Here is a 14,069-nt window from a genome sequence, read left to right as displayed (position 1 = left end):
GAGAGTCTCTGCTGCAGTTGCTCTCCAGCCTGAGCCTGTTTCTTTCGCTCGTTATTCTCCACTTTGTACGCCTGTCTGCTCATTTATCAAAGCTGCATCTGTATCTGTGTATCTTTGTATCTGTGTGTGTGTGTGTGTGTGTGTTTGTGTGTGTATCTTAAGCGGCTCATATCCGCAGCGAGCTGTCTGATTTTGGCTTTGAAGTTCGGCGCAGCTGCCTGATTGGCCGAGCTAAGTTGGCTTTTTTTTGTTCTACACAGGCGCAACTAAAGTCTTTAACTGGCTTCTACTTGGGGTTATATGTATCTAGAAGAATGTATCTTTTGCGCTCTTCTTCTCGGCTGCTTCATTAGAAAAATGACGGCTTTGTCTTTTTTATGGCTTACTTTAACGCTTGCTGCGGCTGCTGCTGCTGCTGCGGCTGCTTCTTCCTCTTCTTGTTGGCTTAACTCATTTGGCCGCGAGGCATCTTGCGTTTGCCCATTAGCCATAATGGCCACATTGCCACCTGTGTTGCACACACACGCACACACACACACACGCACACTCGCTCGCAAATTGCAGCATACCTTGCGGCGCTTTGCCGCCTGATATGCAACTTTTATTATTGATGTTTGCTAATGATTTAGTTGAGCTGCTCTTTTTTTTCGCTTTTTCAATTTTCGCAACTTTTTTTTGGTCGCCGTGAGAAAAATGTTTGGGAAAGTTTTCGTTGCATTAGCCATGCTGTGGGAATTATTTGCCAAAGTTTTTCATAGATTTTTTTTCATAGATTTGCCAAATTTAGACTAATCATGGCCATAATTTATTGTCACAGCCAAAGCCCAGCAACAGTGCAACGAATCGAGCCCAAGTCTGGGGGAGGTCCAACCCCCCCAACCCCCCTTCCCCTTCCCCTCCCCTCCAGGGAACAGCCACCCTTCGAGCAGCAAATAAAAGTCGAGAGTCAACAAATCGAAATACATGTGAGTGCGAAAAACTAATGGATTGATTTATGTGGCTCAGCACCTGGAGTGCTGAAATTTATTGTGGCCCAGGGCCATAAATCAGCCCAGCAGCGACGACAGTTTTGCGTGGGCGCAAGAGAGAGGGGGAGAGGGAGAGGGGGAGAGGGAGATAGAGAAAGTTTGCTGAAATTGACAAAGGGATAAGGAATTCGCCACGCCGCAGACAGACACGTTTTGGGGGGGGGGGGATTGTGAACTTTGCCAGCGATTTGTACATTTTGAGTAATTAATAGCTCCCAGCGGTATTTTTGCGATGCGACAATAAAAATATGTTTCTCGATTTGTTTGACTTTGGCTCTGGTTGGGGTCACATCTCGCACACAGACGATATCAGACGAACGAAAATTAATTGCTGTCATTAACATGAGAATTAGAAGAGAGAGAGAGAGTCCAAGTCAGATTCAGGATGTAAACGAAAAGTAATTTGAGTTTTTATTGCTTCCGCGTTGAAAGAGTGAGAGAATATCTTTTCGGGGGAGGGGGGGGCGCCAAATAATGGAGATTAATATGGGGCGTGAATAGACAGATGCAGATGCCGATATTCAGATTAGAAGCCGGGCAGGGAAAATGTTCGGTTTTGAGGCGTGGAAATGGAAAATGTGGTCGGGGTTGCGGGGTTGCGGGGGTTGCTGCAATTAACGCTGTGACTTTACATTTTTATGCCCTGCACCGATTGTTTGCTGCTCGATATTGCAGGGTATGCTGAATGTGTAAGAGTGTATGTCACAGCCAGATGGAGGCATAAAGATAAATATGCCTCTTCAGAAGAACGATCTTAGTTTATAGGGTATACTCGATCAGAGGCTTTCTTTCTTTCCGTATATATATGCGTCGATTCCAGAGCTAAAAGGGAGCTTTTATAAGCAAACTTGGAATATGTACCTATAAGTGAATCTTTAAATGACCCGATCGAGTCTGAAACTGAAAGAATGCTTATTGGGGGTATTAAAAAATGATGAGTTATTGAGACAGGAGATTTATATGATTTATGCATGACTAGCGGGTATAAAACAAATAAACAAAGAGCTAAATCCTATAAAATTCGGATATGATTTGACCACATTATGGGGTTGGGAAATTATGACCTATGTCTACATAAGATATTTGAGGGTACACATTTTTACATGAATTTCGACCCAGAAAAGTTCTACCAGATTTAGATGCCAAATTGATAAAGATGTCAAACCATGAAGAAAGAGCCAAACCTGGCGAAAATCGGATAAGATTTGACCGAGTTCCAAGGGTGGGAAGTTTTGACCTATGTCTATACATATAGGTTGAGGGTTACTTTTTCACATGAATTTCGACCTAGAATACTGTTGGCAGATTTAGATGCCAAATTGATAAAGAGGTCAAACCATGAAGAAGGAACCAAACCTTATGAAAATCGGATCAGATTTGACCGAGTTACGGGGATGGGAAGTTTTGACCTATGTCTATATAGGTTAGTTGAGAATAATAATAGGATGTATATAAGTGATTAATTTAAACTATAATCTTAAAGAGCTGATAGCTCTATAACGATCGGACAGTAGACAAGTAAGTTATTCAAGAATACTTTTTCCCTTGCGTGAAGGTAAATTATTGATTTGTCGAGTTGGTTACGGGGTATTATGTAGTCGAATACTCGGGGCTGTTGTTGTAAAATGTGTAAATTAGCTTAAAATTTCAACAGCAAATAGTTTGACGCCCTCAGATCGCATCGCATCGGATCGGATCAGATTGGATTGGATTGGATTGGATTGGATTAGATCGAATCGGTTAGGGCCAAGGATTCTCATGAAATGTGAGCGCGAGTTTTTTAACACAATTATAAATGTACGGCTGCACATTTGTATAAGGATTTGGCTGGCGTATTAAGGACTAATTGCGGCTATTGGCCATTGGCCAGTTGCATGCAACTCGGCTCACCTGTGTGTGAGTCGGCGCCGATCAAAGGTAGGGCCACAAAAGGATCTGCTCAGCCGGAGCCCGAGTGCAGCTCTCTCTCTCTCGTTTACGATTCTTCACGCTTAGTCGGACTGTGAGGAGTAGAAGGTGTGAAAGGCATTGACCAAAACTAAAGTGCAACGAGCGAGAGAGAGTCCATTAGCCACCTACGCTGAGCTATGCGATGGATAGTTCTGAGGTCCTTGCGCTAACTACGTGTGGCTAATGTGTCCTTTTGTGCTCGGCTGCGGATTATCACACGCTTTTTAATGAGTTTTTCCTAGACCTGCTGGCAAACCTGTGCCAATTCCCTTTGTCAGGCGCATTTGTTACGCATCCAGAGACAATGCTGCCTCACAGTCTTAGGATCAGGGTCGAGGATCGGGCATGAACTATGACCAGTTACATTTTGTAAAGCGTCATTAACACACGCGCTGACACACACAACAGAAACAACAACAAATGTTGAGCATATTAAAACTAATTCGAATTAAGTGAACTCGCTCGCATTCAATTTGTGCATCGCATCTATTTTTTTGTTCGATTTGATTTGATCCATTTTGAAAAATTGAATTTTAATTTGCCACACAAGTTGCCGGCCTAAAAGGTTTCCACCATTTTCCGATAAGCGCGAGAAAGCAAAGCTGAAAATCAACAATTGGTTCTATCTAAATGGATCTCCGTTTCTCTGCCTCTGCATATAAAAAAGAATGTAGAATTTTTATTTTTTTATTTTTTCAACTCAAGTAGGCAGCATTTTAGATAGAAATTAGCTTAAGATAAGCTCATGATTGGCTCTTAATCTAAATTGAATTAATCAAGAGGTGCAATAGTCTTAGGAACATAAATTCTATGCCATTTGAATGCCTTCAATTAAATTACTTTTTAAAATGCGGCTAATATTTGTTTCTGTCAAGCTCCCGTTAAGTTCTTAATCAAGTGAAGTTCAGTTAGAAATTGAATGCGGTTTACCTTATTTTGTCGCCAGTTAAGTAAGTTTTTTATAGTAGAGTGAAGTAGCTTAAATCACATAGTATTTAAATAGATTACCCTCACAGAAATGATTTACTAATCAATGCACACAAAAAGTTACAATTTTTGAAGTTGAGCATGAAAAAATTCCTGACGATGATTGGGAAAATAATGGAAAACGGTTAAATAAAAATAGCCTGAATATTTTCTGATCCTTTTCAAGCTAATTTGCGAAGAAGCATGTTTCTAACTATTCGAAAAATCCACAAAATTTAAATTTTTAATTCGAAAATTTCAAAATTGTATATGAAAAACTATCCAAAAACAGAAGATAGAAGGAAAACTAACTTTAAATTCGCTGAAAAGTATTTGCGACGTGCAAAGCCGGGTAATATTTGCAATTTTAGTATATATTTAGTATCATATAACAAAAAGTAAACTTGAATTGAAGTTAACAGGCAAGTCTACAAGTATTTAGTATCTAGTTGATATGCAACTCGCCCACAACTGCAACAACGAACCTCGAACATCGAACATCGAACATGTTGCAGCGCGAGCGCACACATTGCCTGCAAACGCACTCTGTTGCTCTCCCTCTCTCTCTTTTTACTGTTCTCTGCGTCGCTCTTTTCCACTCTCTGCTCGAAGCCGTGTTGCAGGCGTGTCTTGCATGGCTCTTGCAACCGTGACGTCATCACGAGCGGGGCAGCCAATCAGCACGGCTCGTTCAGGCGCTTGCGCTGCGCGTCGGCGCATGAGAGCAGAGGGCAAGAAGCAGCAGAGCTAAATGTTTAGCCAAATTAATTGCAGGATAATAACTTATGAGCTGACACCCGCCCGACTGTGACAGCCGCTGGCCAAGTCTCTAATTGGTTTTTTTTTCCACCGTCTTTCTAGACAGGGACAGGGGCGGGGGCAGGGACAGGGGCAACGGAGGCGACACAAAACCCACCCACACCCGCCTACGAGAGCAGCTGGAGAGGCTCCTCCTGGCTGCGGACGACGCCATTGTCGCTATCTTCATGCCATCTGCATTTCATTTTATTTGTAATTGGATGTAATTCAATTTGAAAATAATTGTTGCTATAATTTCAGTGTAATTTTCTGTTGCCGTTTTGTTGTCGTCATTTTTTATTCCGGCTAACGCACACATTGGTACGTGGCCACAGTGGAGCTTCGCTTGAACGAATGGCAGCAGAAAAAACCATATGAAAATAAAAATTAATTACTTTAATACCTTCAACATAATATGTATATTAAATATGATATATATTACATTTCTCTCTTTCAGGTTCTTTATAGCGAGTAATCACTGTGAGTATTTATTTTTCTTTTTGCCAATTGCGTTGCGCCTCGGCACTCAAAAATAAATTAATGAAATAAACTGAAATTGAATGCATTTCGAAATGTGTTTCATAGAGACGAGGGCGAGGGAGCGCGGCGGAGGGAGGAGTAAGAGTCAGATAGGTATACCTGTAATTTGTGCGCCCTCCGTTATGTAGAATCGAGCCATACATTTACTTAAATTACAGTATCATATTATTATTATTGATAATTGCGCTTTTAGCTTTCAGCTCTTATTGCTCGAACCGGGTATTCATATTCCAACGAGCCAAATGTCAGCTTTGAAGAGGCCCCAACTGAAGTTTATTGTCTAATTAATAAGCTCTGTCTCCCTCTCGCTCTCTCGCTCTCCCTCTCTCGCTCTCTGTTTGTCTGTCACAAATTAATTAACGCCACCTTCAACAGACAGAGAGACGAGTACGTCTATTGTGGGCCCATTAGGCCAGATGACTGCGGGCTTTGAGTCTATATGGCAAAAAGCATTTCGAGCTGGCATTGTCTATGTTTGGGGCTCGGGGCATTCATCCATCATTCGGCACCGCACGAAACAATCATTCTCTATTCATAATTGAAAAAAGTAACGTTCCACTACCGTTTGACAGGCCGAGTCGATATGTCTATAACAGCAACTACACTGCGAGAAATGCGCCTATCAAAATTCTAGTCTGAACGGAATGTTCTTTGATTGCCGAGTATATTTCGTTTTTGATCAAACTTAATTTAAGTCTGAATTATTCTTGACTTCAGGTTTGACTGCAAGCCAAACAAAAATGTTTGCTGTTCGAACGAATACTTCGCTTTAAAGCTTGATTCGTTAATCCAGGCTTTGGATTTGGTTTGATTCAGTTGTATTTGGCTTATGATAAATAAAATATGTTGAATCGGTTCGATTCAAACCTGATTTGCAGCGAAGGTTAATATTAGAAAAATAATATAAAGAAAGACCTACAAAATACTCGATACCTGAAGGTCTTAGATTTTGGTTCTTTCAGTTGTATCTAGAACTTTTCAATCTACTTCTATTCTATTCTATTCTACTTGTTTTATAACCAAATTACAATGAAATATGTTGGTTTCGGGTCTGATTCGGTTCGCTTCAAACCTGGTTTGCAGCAAATTTATACAAAAATTTGCAATTTCTTAAATAAGCTGCAAATGTTTTTCAGATTCTCTCTTGCAATCTTTTAAATAAGCTTCAAATGTTTTTAGATGCTATTTGAGTCTTGGAAAAGAATTTCGTACTCGGATTAAGACAAACTTAATCCCTTATTTTGGTAAAATATTCTTGACTTTTTCTGCGAGTGTAGAATATTTAACTTTGTCTGTGGTTAATATTAGGGAAATAAGATAAATATCAAAAAAATACTTAATACATGAATTTGCAAACTTTTAAATACGCTCAAATGTCAACCCTGATTCGATATTTTGTTAAAATATTCTTGATTGTTTTCTGCGAGTGTAGAAATTATAAGTTTGTCTGTGTCTGTGTCTGGGCTTACTAATTGCCACCACTTAATGGCGCAATTTGATTTTCAAATAGCGGTTCGGGTCTCTCAGTTCTCGGTGCCCGGCAAGATCATCAATGACAACTTTTGTCAGCAGCTTTTCAATTGAGGCAACGAGTACGGGAAGTCGGAATTGTGTGCTTGTGCTCCATATATGTATATCTCTCGGTTGTATATCAATGAGTGCGGAGTGCGGAGTCTGGCTTGGGGCAAGTGAAATCAGCTCAACAAACTGTGGCAAGTGGTGTGGTGCATAAGTGCGAGATGTGGTCAAAGAGTTTAACACGAATGAAGCTCCCTTCAATTGAGGGTAATTGTGGTGCGGTCACACCAGACCAGACCAGACAGACACACAGAGTCCGGCCCGAGCCGCAGTACGTGTCGATAATAATATTTCAAACTAATTGCGTCTACAATTTGGATCGGCAACGGTAGCCACAGAAGTGACATGCAGCTGACAGCTGAGTTATGATGAGGGGCCAGCGGATCTTGCTATAAGGCTACTTAAATTAAATTTCGGGTTCGGTTGAGGAGCTCCAAAGAGTTTTATGCAGCCGGCGGCCATTTTTGCGGGCCACAAGTGCGTACAAATTTGACTGTGAAGCTTTCACTGCGCCAGGAACCACGATCAGCTCGATCAGCGATCGCCTCGATCAGCGACACATCCTTAACAACAACAAGAACTTGGCTGAGAGACCCGAGCAGCAGCAGAGGTAAAAGCCCAGTCAGAACGTTCTGACCAGAGACGAGACATAATTACCACCTTTAAGAAGATGATGGTGGCTTTTCGCGGGCTTTGATCTCTGCCGCCGCAACGAGACGCAAAGCCAGAGTTCGCCTCGCCTCTTCGTTGGCGACCACGACACGTCGCCTCTCCTTGCCTGGTTCCCGTCCCCATCCCCGCTCCCGGTCCCGCTCCCGCTCCCAGTCCAGCTCCCAGCAGTAGTTGGCTCAATCTATCTATCGATTTTTAACGCGAGTCTGACGTTAATGGAGCTTCGGCTCGGGTAATGCCTGGCCCTCTCCATAGGTTCTGGACGCCGCGTAAGTAATGAGAATGCGATTTGCTTAACTTGCAAGTTGCAACAACGACGACGACGGCGACGACAACAATGCGGGCCATATAAATAAGTCACGTAAACAGCAACAATGGCCGCGACCCGCTCGCCCGCTTCTTTTGACGTTGTCTCATACTCTTGCAGAGGGCATATTCTGCTTGTGGCCAAATATGTAACGCATGGAATATCAGCTAGTCTGGCTGTAGTTATGTGTTTATTAAATTAGGGGTCAGTAGATAGGTCAGAGTCGGTTCAAATAGATCAAACTAATGTCAGCTATCAGGAACTTTTTGTCGAAAGATGAGTTCTCATTTAATGAACCTTTTTCGTGTTTTAACATATTTTAAATAAATACTGAAATTAAGAGCCCTACTTTGACATATAAAGGCAATATAAAAACTATTTTTATTGTCTTTGATATTAGTATACAACATTTTTTATAGCTTGCTAAACAGGCTATAAATTTTGCCATGATTTCCCATCCCAATCTGTTTATCCTACCTTCTTAACTGTCTATATATCGAGTATAAATTTCTTTACTTTATTATTAACATATTTTTTTCTGTTTTCCTATTTATTGTATTTTCTTAAATAATATAGTAAATTAAGATTATTTTTAATTTTTACTTAAGAACAATATTTTCTCTACTAACATATTCCCTCTTAGCTATAGGATCTAATAAAATCTGATAAAATTAGCTGTGAAAAGGGGCCGGAATAAAATAACTCCACGTTGCTATTAGAAAATTGTGTATTCTCATTAGGCTTTTATCATATAATTTTTCTAATTGAATAATTAGTCAGACTCTCGTTTTTGTCGACCATATTTAAATAAACAAAAATAAAAATATATTAAAATAAATAATAAATAAAAATAAATAAGTCGAGAAGCAGCCAAAATTGTTGTTTACTTTGCAGTCGAATAATTTATTGCATATCTATCAAAGAGAGCTTAGAGTTTGCTTTAGCTTTGCCAGCCCGAAGGGAAACCAATTTTTTTCGTTTTCTACAACAATTTTTCGTGTTGTTTTTTTTCGTGTGCGTTGCCGCAATTAGGCGCATGCGTCATGGTTGGCACCTCTCCGTGTCCGTCTCCGTGTCCGCGTCCCTAGTCCGGCTCTCGGCTGGGCTTGTGCATGTATATAATTACGGCGTACTTTTGCTTTTAAGCTAAAAAGCTGCAATTAAACTTTCTCGCTATTTTGTCTGTTGATTGCATTGCCATCAAATGCATCGTTTGCGCTCATTAATGAGCCACTTGGGTGGTTCCAGCGGGGGGGGGGGGGGGGGGGGGGTTTAATCAGTCAACTATGTTGTGCAACAGTTGAAATATGGTTGAAAGCTTTGAAAAATAGATCGAGTGTGAGCCTATGTTTGAATTTATTCGATTTACTAGATGAGTTGTCTTATTGGTTCGGTTATTGGGGCAGCTTAAAAGGAAGGTTACTGGTTCGAATCTTAGCCTGTAAAGTAGATTGTTCAAAGCGGGTTTGCCCGATACTAATAAATGTTTTTATCATAGTAATAAGTTTGCTCATCTACTTCTCAATAGATAAGTTGACTAAATAATCCTGTCATTCAGGCCATTTAAAGAGGAGGTTACTGGTTCGAATCTTGGGCTGTGGTAAATTAAGTGCTTTTTCAAAGATAGACTAGCATAAAAAGACACAAGTAATAGTAATAATATACGTCCCTAACTGTTATCCTTGGTATACTGCAGTGCTCCAGTCATTTAGGCAACTGAAAAAGAAAAGTTACTGGTTCGAATCCTAAATTGGTGCATGGATGTAGAGATGTCTCTCTCTCTCTTTTTTACTCTCTGTCTATCCCTCTTTCTCTCTCTCTCCTCCCTCTCTCTCTCTTTCTCTCTCTCTCCTCTCCCTCTCTCTATCCCTTCTTCCTCTCTCTCTCTCTATCTCTCTCTCTCCTCTCTTTCTTTTTCTCTCTCCCCTGTCTCTCTTTCTCTCTCTGTGTCTCTCTCTCTCTGTCTATTTTTTTCTCTCTTCCCTCTCTCTCTCTCTCTCCTCCCTCTCTCTCTCTCTCTCTCACTCTCTCTCTCACTCTCTCTCTCTCTCTCTATCTCTCTCTCTCTCTTTCTCTCTCTATCTCTCTCTCTCTTTTTCTATCTATATCTCCCTCTCTCTCTCTCTCTCTCTTCTTCCTCTCTCTCCTCTTTTTCTTTTTCTCTCTCCCTTGTCTCTCTTTCTCTCTCTGTGTCTCTCTCTCTGTCTATTTTTTTTCTCTCTTCCCTCTCTCTCTCTCTCTCTCTCTCTCGCTCTCTTTCTCTCTCTCTCTCTATCTCTCTCTCTCTCGCTCTCTCTCTCTCTCTCTCTCTCTCTCTCTCTCTCTCTCTCTCTCTCCCCCCCTCTCTCTCTTCTTAGCTTAATGTTGAATAATTATATTCTCCGGCAGTCCCAATTTGCCGATTTGGATTACACTTGTAGGTTATATACAAACGACGGCTAATCTTCAGTCACGGCACGTTCATAAATCACTTGACTTTCTAATTTCAAATTTCACCGCACAGAGAGAAAGAGCAAAAAGGAGATTGTAATAAATGTTGTTTGAAATTTCAAGTTCATTAAGTTGTGCTAATAAAAATAAAGTCACTTGACTGCATTAAATCGGATTGGACACGCGCACTTGTACCACACACACACACACACGCACACACACACGCACACCTCAAGCAGGGCAATGTCAACCCCAGGCCCTGCGCCTGGTCCGACTTCATTATGCGGCAAGCATAAAAACTGACAGCTAAAACTTAGTTACGCATAACAAAAAACAACAACAATTGACAACTACAACATGAAATGTACTCCAGGATAATGAATGCAGGTGCGAATGGGAAACGGAAATACGTCACGCTTTTTCTGCGGCTGCCTGCTGGCAGGGTGGGCCGTGGGCCGTGGTTCCCTCCTCCTCGGCCTTGGTTTCCCCCCGCGCTCTCAGATGACTATGAGGAATTTTCAATTCCAAGCGCTGCCCGTCCTGTTCCTGTTCCCGTTGAGGTGTTGCCATATTGTCATAATGCCCATGTCCTGCCGCTGCCTTTTTATGATATACCCCGCCTGCCTGCCTGTCTGTGGGGTGGCTGCTGTTTGGGCATTTAATGAACTTTTCCAAGTGAATGGCCACATTCGTTTCAATTTGTCAATCTCTCGCTTTGCCACCAGCAAGTGGCTCGGGTGGGGCAGCTCTTTACACATGACTGTGCCACAGCCTTGGCCGGGGCAGGGCGGGCGGTGCGCGGGTCGGGGCGGGGGGAGAGGCGTGTTTTAATTCCGCTAAATGCCGCAATACGAGTATAAAATATGCATGACAGCTCTTTTCAATTGCAAACACACACACACCCTCACACACACACACACACACACTCACACACTCACACATTTTAAAACATTTTTATCGCAACAATATAATGCATTACACTTGAGCTGCATATTTGTTTGTTTTTTATACCCTGTAAACGTATAAATGCGTAAACTAAATATGGCTATGTTAACTTTAAGTATGCATATATAAAAGGCAAGAAAATACTCTTAAAGTGAGAAAGTTTATTTACCTTCTTCAGTATAAAGAGTCCAGTTAATGCCCCTGGGCAAAATATACCCTGTAAACGTATAAAGGCATAAACTGTATGCGATTAACTGAGCTATGCTATCTACATAGACAGAAAATACTCTGTTCAGAGTCTAAGTAAAGCTTAACACACGGTCAGAAAGTTTAGTTACCTTATATTTAGTATAAATAACACAGTTGCTGCCCCAGGGCAAAATATACCCTGTAAAAGTATAAACAGTTAACTGAGCTATGCTATCTACCAGTAAACATATAGAGAAAATACTCTGTTCAGGGTCGAAGGAAAGCTTAACACACGAAAGTTTAGTTACCTTCTTTAGTGTAAACAAAATATATAAAGAATATATTCATAGCTAAACACTTGTAATTCGCAACCAGTTAGGGCTGGGATTATGTGATCCTAAAGTCGATAGCAAAGACTGTGAATAAAAGAGCTGGAAGCTACCTAAAATAGCTATTTATATATTAACAAAAATCAATCTAACAATTTCCTTGAGCTGACCAGCTTAATTCAAGTATATACAAAATTACAGGGTATCACTAGTCTGACAAACTGGATTAAAGCAGTCTGAAAGGCCGCCTTTCCGATTGAATAAAACATTCCAATGCGATTTACAGCAAGAAAATATTTAAATGACTTCTTAATACTTAGTTAGGGTATCTGCAAGTCGAGCACGCTCGACCTATTCGGTATTGTTGATATTAAATGCACACTATTTTGGCATTATAGTTAGCTGCGGCCATTTTGTTTGTTGGCCAGCTTTTGGTCTCTTGCAGCTCAAATCGTGGCATGATTGACGTCGCTCGATCCATATCGATATCGATTCCAGAGTTGATGGGGTAGGGGGGAGTAGGGGGGGAGCGGGGAGCGGGGAGCGATCCAATCAGGCGCTGCTGTAGGTCGCTTTGGGGCATTAAGTCGACGCCGCTGCGCCATAATTTAAGCGAATTATCTATGAAATAAAATCAACGTTCGTTTTGTTTGGCCACGGCGAGAAATCTGGAGAATCCGAATGGAGGCGGAATGACGCAGCAGTTGTGGTGAGAGGGGGAAGGGGCGGAGGGCGGGGCAAGCAGCGAGCACACGTTTCAGTTGAAACTATTTGTAATTAGAAAAGAAATGGAATATTGGAATAGAGTTTGGTTCGTTCTGATTGAACGTGGACACACCTCAAAGAAACTCTCTCTCTCTCTCTCCCCCGCTCTCTCTCTCTCCAGCTCTCATGCGCTCTTCGGGTCGCCGTTTATAATGTCTCAATATTTCTCAATTACGCGCAACGCATATAATTTGTTTGTCGGACAGCCAGCCAGCCAGCAGATCGCCAGCAGATCGGCAAATTGGCGAACCGGCAGCTGGTTCAAACCGGCAGCCAGCCTCGGCCTTCGCAATCGTACAAATAACTCCATCGTTGACTCCAATCAACTTTGGGCCAGGCGAAGCGAGAGAGAGAGCGAGAGGGGAGGTCTCCAACTGGGAGGTCTCTGCCAGAGGCTCGAATGCGATCTCCATGCACAGCGGCGCGGATCGTGCGCCGAATGCTTCACATTATTAGATGCGGATTACCACTTTGGTGCAAAGATCAAATCACTTTGCTCCAGCTCTGCTGTAGGTAGACAGACAGACAGAGAGAGAGAGAGAGAGAGAGAGAGCGAGGGAGAGGGAGAGAGGGAGAGAGATATCAGTTGAGGTGGCTCCAATCACGTTTTTTCGCGCGCCGTTTGCCTTTTACGATTTGTTTGATCTGCCCCAAATGAATTGCGCAGTTTCAATTTGAATTATGCATCAGAGCAGGTGAGGGAGAGGGAGAAATACAGGTGAGAGGGAGAGGAAGAGGAAGGGGGAGAGGGAGAGGCTGGCCACATGCTGTGTGAACAATTGCAATTGAAATGTCATTTGTCAAAATAAAATTGAGCAACCTTTCAAGCAGCCGCTGCCTTGTTCAACCTGCACCCACACACACACACACCTACACACACACACACACACACACACAGACGTACACCTTGTGCTGTGCGTGTTCAACACGTGTGCTAATCTCATCAAAACAACCGACAGATCGGCCGACTAAACGCAACAAATCAACCTTCAATCAAGTCAAACGTAGTTGCCGCCTTCTCCTGCCCCTCCTCCGGCTGCTGCTGCTGATCCTGTTGCGCGGCATCATCAAACTGGCATAAATCTTTAATGGAATTCATTCATTATGGACAGCAGGCGGTGGTCGCTCGATTTGACCACAAAGCAACAACTAAAAAAAAAAAACCCCCGCTGGAATTGGCAATGCCCAACAATGGGCCTAGAGGGCCAGATCTGGCCTTTATGCTGCTGCTGCCTCTGCCTCTACTCTTGGCCATTGTAAATTTCGCTTTGTGCGGCGGCTCGGCATGGGCTCGGTTAGCTGTGCTGGCTGCAATTAGGGTCTGCCGCTTTCTGGGTTCCTCACAGAGCGCAAAAGGCGCTAAAGGATAACACCCTCTTAACGCCTTCCACGGGCGCATTGTTTGCGCTGCGGCACGCACAAAGTGAAAATTACGCAAGCAGGAGAGATTCGGCAAGAGTATATATATAATTCATTGATGCAATGCAAACAAATATTGGCTTACAATCGAGCGGAGAAAAGAGAAAATCCTTTGTTTACAGATACACAATTATTCTTAGACGAGAGATGCGT

General features: G+C 42.2%; 1 long non-coding RNA gene across 1 annotated transcript in view; it reads left to right on the top strand.

Annotated features, from left to right (window-relative positions):
- The window catches only part of LOC135436399 (uncharacterized), an 86,009-nt gene that overhangs the window by 46,979 nt on the left and 24,961 nt on the right, over positions 1 to 14,069 (top strand). The window contains exon 2 of the long non-coding RNA XR_010437513.1: positions 5,200 to 5,222. This is a non-coding gene — a long non-coding RNA (uncharacterized LOC135436399). The remainder of the gene's footprint in view (positions 1 to 5,199; positions 5,223 to 14,069) is intronic.

The sequence above is a fragment of the Drosophila montana genome, unplaced genomic scaffold (assembly GCF_035044405.1).
Source record: "Drosophila montana isolate Dmon_TW-CO22-7 unplaced genomic scaffold, ASM3504440v1 contig_3733_1, whole genome shotgun sequence".
Lineage (NCBI taxonomy): Eukaryota > Metazoa > Arthropoda > Insecta > Diptera > Drosophilidae > Drosophila > Drosophila montana.
This window is presented reverse-complemented; position numbering and strand designations above follow the sequence as displayed.